Source organism: Pteropus alecto, unplaced genomic scaffold (genome assembly GCF_000325575.1).
Source record: "Pteropus alecto unplaced genomic scaffold, ASM32557v1 scaffold87, whole genome shotgun sequence".
NCBI lineage: Eukaryota > Metazoa > Chordata > Mammalia > Chiroptera > Pteropodidae > Pteropus > Pteropus alecto.
The window spans coordinates 12,980,339-12,990,616 of NW_006443225.1; the positions used below are offsets into that span (position 1 = coordinate 12,980,339).

Consider the following 10,278-nt stretch of genomic DNA (forward strand, 5'->3'; position numbering starts at 1 on the left):
GCCTGATTCTACCAGCTCATCGTCTAGATAAATTAAGGGTGACTTTACTCTCATATTCGTATCTGTTATTAACAGCTTTGTTAAGATACACACCACACAACGCACCCATTTAAAGTACACAAGTGAACCGATCGATACTTTTTAGTATACTCAGAGTTGTACAATGAACACCACAATGACTTTTAGAACAAGTTCATCCCTCCAAATAGAAACCTCATTCCATTAGCGGTCTCTCCCATTTCCCCACTCCCGGCCCTGGCCCTGGCAACCACTAATCTACTTTATACCTCCATAGATTTGTCTATTCTAGACATTTCATATCAATGGAATCATACAATATGTGGCCTATTATTGCTGATTTCTTTCTTTAAATATAGCATTTTCAAGGCTAATCCATCTTATAGCATGTACAAATATTTCATTTATCTATTCACTGGCTGATGAACAACTGTACTGTTTTCACTCTGGGACTATTTTGAATAATGCTGCTATGAACATTTCCATATTCATTATTTTTATAAATACAGAAAATCTACTAACTAGTTTTTGCTAAAGAAATGATGTAGATCGTAGGGAACCTGGATGTCCAAAGGAGACAAAGCCAGGCCTTTTGTCAAACCTGGAATGATTCCTCCCTCCCTGAGCATCCGATTACCCCTTCCTGCCAACTTGCATCACTGTGGCTCAAAGCTCCTCATCTCCACCGCCTGTGCCCCCGCCCCCGGCCCCTCGGCTCCCGTCATCAGCTCACCTGGATCACTTCAATAGCCTAAATGTGTCTCAGCTGCCAGCCTTGCGCTCCTCTCGTCCGTTCAGCCCAGTGCAGGATATTCATTCTACAATGTAAGTTCCATCACTTCATTTCTCTGCACCAAATCCTTGGATCCCCACGTACCCAAGATTAGAGTAAAAATGCCTCAGCAAGAAAATGAGTCTCCGGTGATCTGGCCCCACTAACCTCTGCAATCCCACTCTCCGACCACTTCTGTGCACCTAAGAGGAACCACTTCGTTACTCTCTCTCACCCCTGGACCTGTGTACACGCTGCCCCTGGACCTGTGCACACGCTGCCCTCCGTGCCTGGAACCACCCCCTCCTCCTCCTATGGGCACTTCCCTTAGCCACAGAACCGCTGATCCTCTACCTTTTTATATGCCATCATCCCCACGATAATATTAGCTCCAATTCAACAAAATCCGTCTTTTCTCATAGCCAGTGGATCCAGTACAATGAACGGCATAGAGTGGGCTCTCAACACTATTTGTGGCTTTGATGAGAAAAAGCCACTTATTGGCATGCCTGAATAATTCCTACGGGTAGGCAGAATTTTTCTAGGCTCTACACTTAAAAAAAAAAGCGGTAAAGAAACACAAAACACAAATATTAATCGTGGCTACCTCTCTTCAATAGAGGCAAGCTACCCTTCACGGTCAGGTTATATGGTCCTCAATGGAACAGAAATTCATGCTTCTACACCACCCCTACTGTGCCCAGGGACTAGCCAAAATGTTTGTTCTAGCCCCCTAGGCCCTGGGCGGGACTGCTTCAGATATGCGAGGGTAATATAATCTAGGCCAGTGAGTCATTCCTGTGATTTTTGCTGGAGCTATCAGAAAAGTGTTTTCTATAAAAGGGAACATTGGCTGTTAAAGTGATGTAAGCCACAGCCACTGAGGACCTTCTCTGCCATCACGTAAAAGTCCTAATTGAAAAAAGAAGCCAACACAGAGGAAAGCGGAGACTAAAGAGAGAAGGTTCTGGTGACATCATTTAAATCCTCCCATCCAGATGTGCCCTGAGCCAGTGGTAGCCTTAAACTTCCCAATTACGTGAGGAAATAAACTCCAGTTTTGCTCATATTGGTTTGCGTTGAGTTTCTTTTGGGCAGTCAAAAGAATCCGGGACCACACATGAAGAATCATGTACCTGTGTCACCCTATGACTAGGCATCAAATTCAGTTGTTTTCTAGGGAATCGACTCGGTCAGATTGAAGGATTAGCTCTGGTTACGTATAAGTCTCCCGATTTCATGCAACATGCAGGAATACCAAGTTTCATGCTCCGTCCACCAAATACTTCCTTATGGGTGAAGGAAGAAGGGTGGAACCAGTTTTTCAATATAAAGTATTCAGGAAATGTTACAAAATCGAGAGTTCATCTCAGCTATATTTCTTTCCTTGGAGGTAGGGAATTGAAATTAAGACAATATCTTTAGACTCAGTGACTAGTAGAGTATGGCGAAAGAACAGTGTGACAAAGAAAAATCGGGAAACCAAGTTTCGAGTGCTAGTGTCCACACAATGCAAGCTGCCAGGCTCTCTTTCCTACAGAATGGTCAGCGACGGCGGTTAGTGGCTTCCCGCGGCATACGGGAAGCCAGTGTGTGCCCCATCAGACACAGCTGTCTGCAGCGGGAAGGAGGGTGGGGTGGCACATTGATCAGGCATCCTGGCTACATAACTGTCTAAGGAAGATGCTAACCAAGCATCACTAGCCAGTCATTAAAACTTAGGAAAAATATACGAGAAATTCCAGGAATGAAAGACGTTTCTGTAGGGCAGTAACTTCAATCCCTATTTCACGCAGGGAGCATAAGCAGCTGGGAATAAAGAAAACATTATGCTATGGCCTCTAGATCAGGGGAAAAGGTAAGTTAACTGCAAGTGGCTAAGGACTGTTCCCGGGAAAGCTCCGTACTAGGAAGCTCTTCACCCCGCTGGGCTTTCTTCGATGGGAGCAGAAGTAACCACACTGAATGGAATCAGAGGCTGCAGAGACGAGAGAAACGTGGCCCTCTGCCCCAGTGTCCTGCCTTAACCCCAGGGCCAAAGCTCGGACTAAGTGGCTTGGATGTGGGGGTATGTTCCATAGCTATTCACAGCATCTGCTTTGAAAAAGTGTTAAGCTTTAGAACTCCAGGTTTTCACAACTACAAACGGAAATTAAACAACAAAACCACCCCTAACCAGAATGCCTGTGAGACGACAGGTTGTTACCCACCACCATCACCACATCTGCTCCATTATCATTCAGTCCTCCTAAAAATGGATGACCGTATCTTCTGTTTTAGTAAATATAACACCCTAAGGATAATTTTTTTCTTTGTTATTTAAGATCTTACAGATCTTAAGTCTATTACTCTGAATATCTGATATCGACACACAATAATGAACCTCTAACAGGGGTAGGAGATATTACAGAATGCCTACTCACCCCAACAGATGACGACGTGTGTACATGTAAGATGTTCTTTCCTAATTTCTTTGAGGAGAGTCTATTTAATAGCAATGTAAAGGGAAAATATTGAATTCGGCATCTCAGTATGAGCCATGTTCATTATATCGAACTAGAAGCACACAGTTTGATGAAGATGAATAAAGGTACACTATCATGCACGTATCAACTATTACACAAACAACTGTCCAGAAGAGGACGTGGTGACAGGATAATTCTACTCTGGACACCATCTTCACCACTAATTTGTTACATGAAATTCGGGAGGCTACTGGATTTCTTTTTCAACAACTGTAAAATTTCCCTCTCATAAATTCCACGATTCTTTCACTATTACTAATAGTGCCAGCCGGGAATACCGGATCTGGTCTGATATAAACCCAAGTGGTAGGATCCGCTTCTGACGTGCAGTGACAACCCTGAGTGAGCCCAGTGTCCGGGTTTTCTATAATACTAATGTACTGTGCGTGCTTGTGTGTGCGCATGCGTGTGTGGGTGAGAACCATGATTTCAGCTGATTATGGGTTGTTACTCAGAAAGGAAGCCTTGCTCCTACCCTTTGGCAGTATAAGTTAAGACTTTTAATGCACAAAATGGACGAAAAGTAGCAGAAGAAAAAACCAAAAGGAGTATATGGCCTGGCAATCTGTGGAGCTCAGCTGGAAACTGCAGCTGAAAGTTTTAGAACCATAACTCGCCCTAGACAAGGAACAGGAACTGGACATGAGGACTAGAAGCAAATGATGAGGAGAGGGGAGAGAGGGAGGAAGACGAAAGCTAATTTTTAAAAACAACGTTCTAGTAATAGGCCTTGTTCTAAGTGCTTTATGTGAATTATCTCGATAGAAGAAAACCACACACTAGAAAAAGATGTCTTAGGGAGGTAGGCAAGTGGGATCTGAAGTGGGAGAATAGATTAGACTCAAGTTGGTATCAAGAATAAAGGGGTCTCTAGGTAGGCTTTACTTCAGATGGTCAATAAAACTGGACCTTTTCTATTTTTTTCTGTCCAATGTACCTGCAACTGACTGCTTGAAAAAAGGACATAGTCTTATATTTGTAATAATTTTTCATCATCAAGTTTTTTATACCTCTTCAACTAGAAGTGTTCTTCAATTAGACAATACAGCAGATACAATTTATTAAACTCTAGTGGGTAAATTAAAATCATTGAGAATTTACTCAGCGCTTTGCATAAACCCAAGCGTTAAGGGTCTCCCCCGCCCCCCCATCATTTAGCAGGGAAATTGACACAGGCTAGTTGGGCTGGGTTTGCGAGGCAGTAGTGGCCATTAACAGCCCACGTTCTCAAGACACAGTTAACTGAAACTGTAACCAGCAGTTATTTTGTGGCACTTGAGTCCCATCAAGGAAAGACAGCTCTATTTCTGTGTTTCATTTCCAGCTATTTCTGCTGTAATGATCTAGAATACACAATAGGGTAGTACACTGCATAGCAAGATAACCACAAGGTCAAGAGTGTCAAGAGATGGACAGCAGCGGGCCCAGTGTCCATTACCCTTCCCACGTTGTATACCTACTACAATAGATTACATTTGTTAATACATTGCTTTGTAATTCTATTTATGTAACTTAATGTTTATCTGCCATTTCTCTCACTATATTGTGAGATGCGGGTGGAACAAAGGCCAAACATATTGCTTCTGCATACTTTAAACATTCCTACTTTACTGTGTGTACAGTAACTGCTCCAAAAATGAAAGCAGACTAAATTGAAAAAGACTGTCAGTTGGCAGGGAAATTAAAAACAAATCAAGGCTTTCGCCTAATCAAGAAGTTCCATTTGCATCACTGGAGGAGGACCTACGTTATACTAGAAAGAGAACAGATGTGGTGGAGAAACACATAGTCCCAGGTTCAAATTCTAGAGCTACCTACCTCACTATATGACTCTGATCATCTCTATGAGCCTCAGTGTTTTCATCTATAAAATGGGAATAATTTCTCTCTCCCAAGCTGATATTAAGAATTCGATGAAATAAACTGATACTTACAAAACAGTCACAGGGATGTGAAGTACAGCATAGGGAATATAGCCAATATACTGTAATAACTATGTCTAGTGCCAGGTGGGTAGGGAGCAATTAGTGGTCACTTTGTAAATGATATAAATGTCTAACCACTGTGCTGTATACCTGAAACTCTTTTTATATAAAATAATATTGAATGTCAACTTTAATTGAAAAATAAAAATTAAAAAAATAAAAGAATTTGACAAAATAAAACATATATCCAGGACTAGCAGAATGTTAGGTATACAAGAAGAGCTTCCTTCTTAGATATCCTTTACATTTTGATTTATAAAAATATTATTTCCATACTTCATTTTAGAAGGGTGTGGTCAAGTTGTCACTAGAGGGCATGTGAAACAAACTTTTTAAGAGATTAAGTGACCATGAGTTGCAATATAAAGACTCAAAGTAAAAATTTTAGAGCTAGATTTAACTAGTGATTTAAGAAATGGTATGAATTATTAAAACATTGAAAGCATATTTCACAGCATTAATTAAAATTTATTATGTATATGCTTAAAAACAGCTTTAAAAGAAAAAAATGGCAGCTGTGAATAAAGTAAATTTGAGGTGGTAATTAAAACTTCTTTTTGTATTTATGATAAATACTGTTAATTATATCACGAAAACTCATAAGCAACTGCAAACACCGTGTACTGATCCCACAGAGCAGCTGTAATTTCCCCTATGTAAAAAAGAGCAGAGAAAATGTGAGGGAGGATGACCTAATTTTTTAACATTTTGTGAAATGTAAATGCCATGTCTATTAATTTGAATCATGAATTATCTAAAATAAAATATAGTCGACATGAAATAAAAATTTCCTTCAATATAAATTAAGCTTTTTAAAAGTAATTAAAAGGATTCTCTAGTCACTCTTATAAATATGGAAATATCATTTTCTTCTAAATAAAAACTGAAATTTGATTGCGAATTGAACATTTTCTCTTTGTGTGAAAATGTCACAGGATTTCTTATTATGGGAATTCTGGGAAATTTCTTATAAAGATTTGTTTAATTGAGGAAAACTTTTAAAGTTATTTTTAAAGAGAGGAATATGAAAAAAAAGGATGGCCCTTTTCCATCCTTCAAAACAAAATAACCAATGTTAATAGAGCACCTAAACACAAATCTCACTGAGCACATTATCTGTGTAACCTCATGTGAAGCTAAAGAACAGCTTACCATCACTTCTGTGACCTGCGTCCTCCTTTATTAATTAATCAGTCAGATAGTCACTTCTGATATGATACACAATTTAGCAGCTTCACGGGCTTTCAGTTTTGCTGGCAGCCACGATGATAAGGGCCCGTACACCGTCACTGGAAGGGAGGGGACAGCAAGCACAATGCCAAGCTTTGTCACATCCTTACCCACACTTAGGAAATTAGCTTGGTGCTTCTTTATTTTGATGTTACTAAATTTTTTCTTGGCTTTGATGGTCTGGTTTTATCTTCTTTTATATTTTAAGAGAATAAACTTTCGCAGGTAAAACACTACCAATGACAGACTGGGTTTGAATTCCAAGGCTGCCTCTAACTAGCTAATTAATCAGGTGCACATCGGGAGACAAGTCACCGAAACCCTCAGTGCCTTCCTTGCTCCATTTCTAAAACGAGATCATAACAGCAGCTACTTAATAGAGTTTTTTTGTTTTGTTTTGAGGGTTAAATGATTATGAGAATAGCTTAGAACACTACCTGATAAACACAATATACATGCTAGCTAGCACTTATCAATGGTTTTTCAGTTCCGAGAACTTTCTATTCCCTTTGTGCTATGACTAAAACAGTATCTGCTGGTAATACTTGGTTCCACATTCATGTCTCTATTGAAACCACACTGCTGATGGGCCTATAACTATGAAATTTAACCAATACAAGTAAACTGTACGTTTAATTAAATAGACGACTTAAACATATACATCTTAATTTGTGTTCATGTCCTACCTTCTGTCTGTTTCAGGTCCCGTCATGATTATTAATCTTTGGTAATATAGTAATGTGATTTTAAATAAAACAAATTCATATATTTAATGACATGGATGCAGAAAAGTTACATGTGCATACATGAACAGGTTAAAAAGGTTCTGTGAATAAAATGAGGAAAAAGGATGTTGCTCTATATAACAAAAACAATTTTAATGAAGTAGTATGCTTCTAACTCAATTTCCTTCACATCCTTGATTTGTATCTTTTGAGCACTTTCTTCTGACAAAGCTCATTTTGCAGAATCTAATGGGATAAGTTAATCAAAACTTTCCTTTTCTGAGATCAGAATCATTTTCCCCACTTAACTAGTATAGAAGGCGGCATAAAATGTCTGCAATTGTTATAAGATTCAATTAAAAGCAGATGAGTTGAAAGACACCAGGTTCTGTTTCACTATATACATTATGGCCCAAGATCTAAAATTTGAATGCTTTGAAACTAAAAAGTGGTTTATTCTGGACTTCAGCATTCAGACACCATCAGAACAAACTTCCCATTCTGACACAAAGGATATATTGAGTTTAAAATGATACAACACACGTAAAGGCCGAGAACCATGCCCCAACAAAAGTAGTAAATATTTTTTTCCGTTTTCCTTTTCTCTACCTCTCAAGCTAACCTACATTTATCTCTGCTTCGAAATACTGTGAAACCTTTAACTACCTCATGACATCTCACTGAGGCATATAAAAACTGATCAGGTATGTTGTTTTCATAATCAGCTCTTGAAACTTGTTAGAAAATGGGGCCATTGGTCAATAGAGAGCCCAGTAAAAATGAGTTAATTAAAAGGGACACTAAAGTAGAAATATCACAATAAACCAAAGGTATCAAATTTATTGGAATAAATAATAAATAAATAATAAATGCCTCTTGTTTTCTATCCCTAAAACGGGAATGGGTCAAGAAGTAAGTGAAATGGCTCCTGACGTGGCAGTCCTGCACCCGAGAGGGACTCAAAGACGGCCACCGCAGCCGAATGGATGTCTGTGGGGACAGCGTCCCGCACTGCAAGCAGAATTTAGGCCTGGGACTGAACAGCTTTAGTGATGAGCCGCTGTGGTGTGAAAGGAGAAAGGGTTTTTGTTGTTGTTGTTGTTGTTATTGTTTTCATTTTTCCTTTTAGAGATAATGTGGAAAAAATAAGATGGGAAACAGATAAATACAGTGAGCACACATTCAGGTTTAAAGCAATATGCACTGGCACTTAGGATGTTAAAATAAAAATAAATTTAAAAGATTAACAGCAGTATTTCACAAAAGGCTATCATTTCATATTTTCAAAAGATACTTTAAAAAGAAAAGTTTGAACCTCACCTTGACATATAATATAAATATGCTAGTGAACAAGTTCAAAGAAGTAATAACTTGTATGTTAGACAATATTTTATGAAACTTTGTGAATATTCTGAAGCAGTAGCAACATTAAACATCTAACTTCTACTTAGAGAAAACTGAAATGTTTGAAAATCTAGTTTCGAAAAAAAAATCTAAAATCTATATTCCACTGGATTAATAAAACAAAACCTAATACTGTATATTAATAAGACTCATGAAACCAACCTAATTTGTCTAATTTAAGTCAAAAGAACTTTACATTTCTATTCTAGTCAAATATAATAGCATGAGTAACCACCATATGATTCTCAAAATATATTAGTTCAAAACTATCTTCTATTTTCACACTCTATCTTATAACCTAGAAAATAGGAATTTATTTTCTGGACTGTAATAAAACTGCCACATAAAAGGGAGAATTAGAAATCTAGATCAATGAGCTTTTTTGATGACAAAAAATTCAAAGAAACTGAAAGATCAACTGTTTCGTTTTGGCCCCTGTTCCATCTATTCTAATTTAAGCCACTAGTTCAATAATTGAGATACAGCTGTTCCCCTTAAACATTTTTTAATGGTTTAGGTAAAGACTTAACAAACTCAGTATTCATACAGGCATTAGTAGGTCTTTTCCAAGCTTCCTCACACCTCTTTCCACTGAAGTTCACCCTGCCTATCACACTCCTGCTTTTCCGTCCTTTTCACTTCCCAAAGAGGGACAATAAAACTGTGCTCCAATTCTGTGATATTGATAGGTACCAAATTTTCGGTCCTTCAGGTTGAGAACACAAAATTTCAAGCATATGATTTCTGCTAATGAAATTTATGTAACTGGCACCAAAAAGGCCAAAAATATTGGTTTAAAAAAAAGCAAAGTCTTCAAATTAATGAATTCTAAATCAAATCACTATTTTTGAATACTTCAAAAAGTAGTGGAAAGCAAACAATTCTATAGACTACGGCACCACAAAATCAACCTCACATGGAGACACGTACTGAAGAGAGCCTCCAAAACTGGACGACATACATTTACAGTACGTGTTTAAATTCCCATGCAGCCATTATTAAATGCCGCATACTCCCTACTGCCCCTTTGCAGAGGTGGAGCTGTGACTAGGCCAAAAAACACATTTCCATTTATTGTGGACACCTGTGAATTATTCATGAAGTAGCAAACACTGCTTAGACAACCTAATGCATGGAATTCAATCGAAATCACAATTTGTAAAATTTACTGTTAACTACTCTGGTTTTCTCTCGTTTTTCTGAGTTTCAAGCTAGCAACAGAAATCCCAAGGGAAACATCTATAGTCTAATGCCAAAGAATGACAGAAAAAAGAAAAAAAAAGAAAAAAACCTACTTAATTAATCTTATGGATATAGACAATTTTGAATAAATGCTTAACTTATCCCTTTTACACCTAGATGTTGTAAACAGTAGAGAATGCCATAAATGATCTTAGCTTCAAAAACAACAGCAACAACAACAAAAACAAAACAAAAGAAAACGGAAGCAGCCTTATTTAATTTGCTATTTTAACTTTAAGGGGATTCTGGCAAGGTCAGCTGACTCAAATGCAACACCTGCCTAGAAAATAACATATATCTGTCACTTTCCTTCCAAAGTGAAACTGAATGGCATAGTTAAAAATCCTACTAACTGACCCCAAATCAAATGCCATGTA

The 10,278-nt window shown here is 38.1% G+C and overlaps 1 protein-coding gene across 3 annotated transcripts in view; it reads right to left on the reverse strand.

Moving 5' to 3' along the window:
- Window positions 1-10,278, reverse strand: part of NCOA2 (nuclear receptor coactivator 2) — a 252,360-nt gene that overhangs the window by 151,141 nt on the left and 90,941 nt on the right. The window contains exon 2 of one of the 3 annotated variants that reach the window (XM_015598653.2): window positions 752-836. The exons of the other annotated variants lie outside the window; for them this stretch is intronic. The gene's annotated coding sequence lies outside the window, so the exon portion shown is untranslated. The remainder of the gene's footprint in view (window positions 1-751; window positions 837-10,278) is intronic. 3 annotated transcript variants of the gene reach the window in all.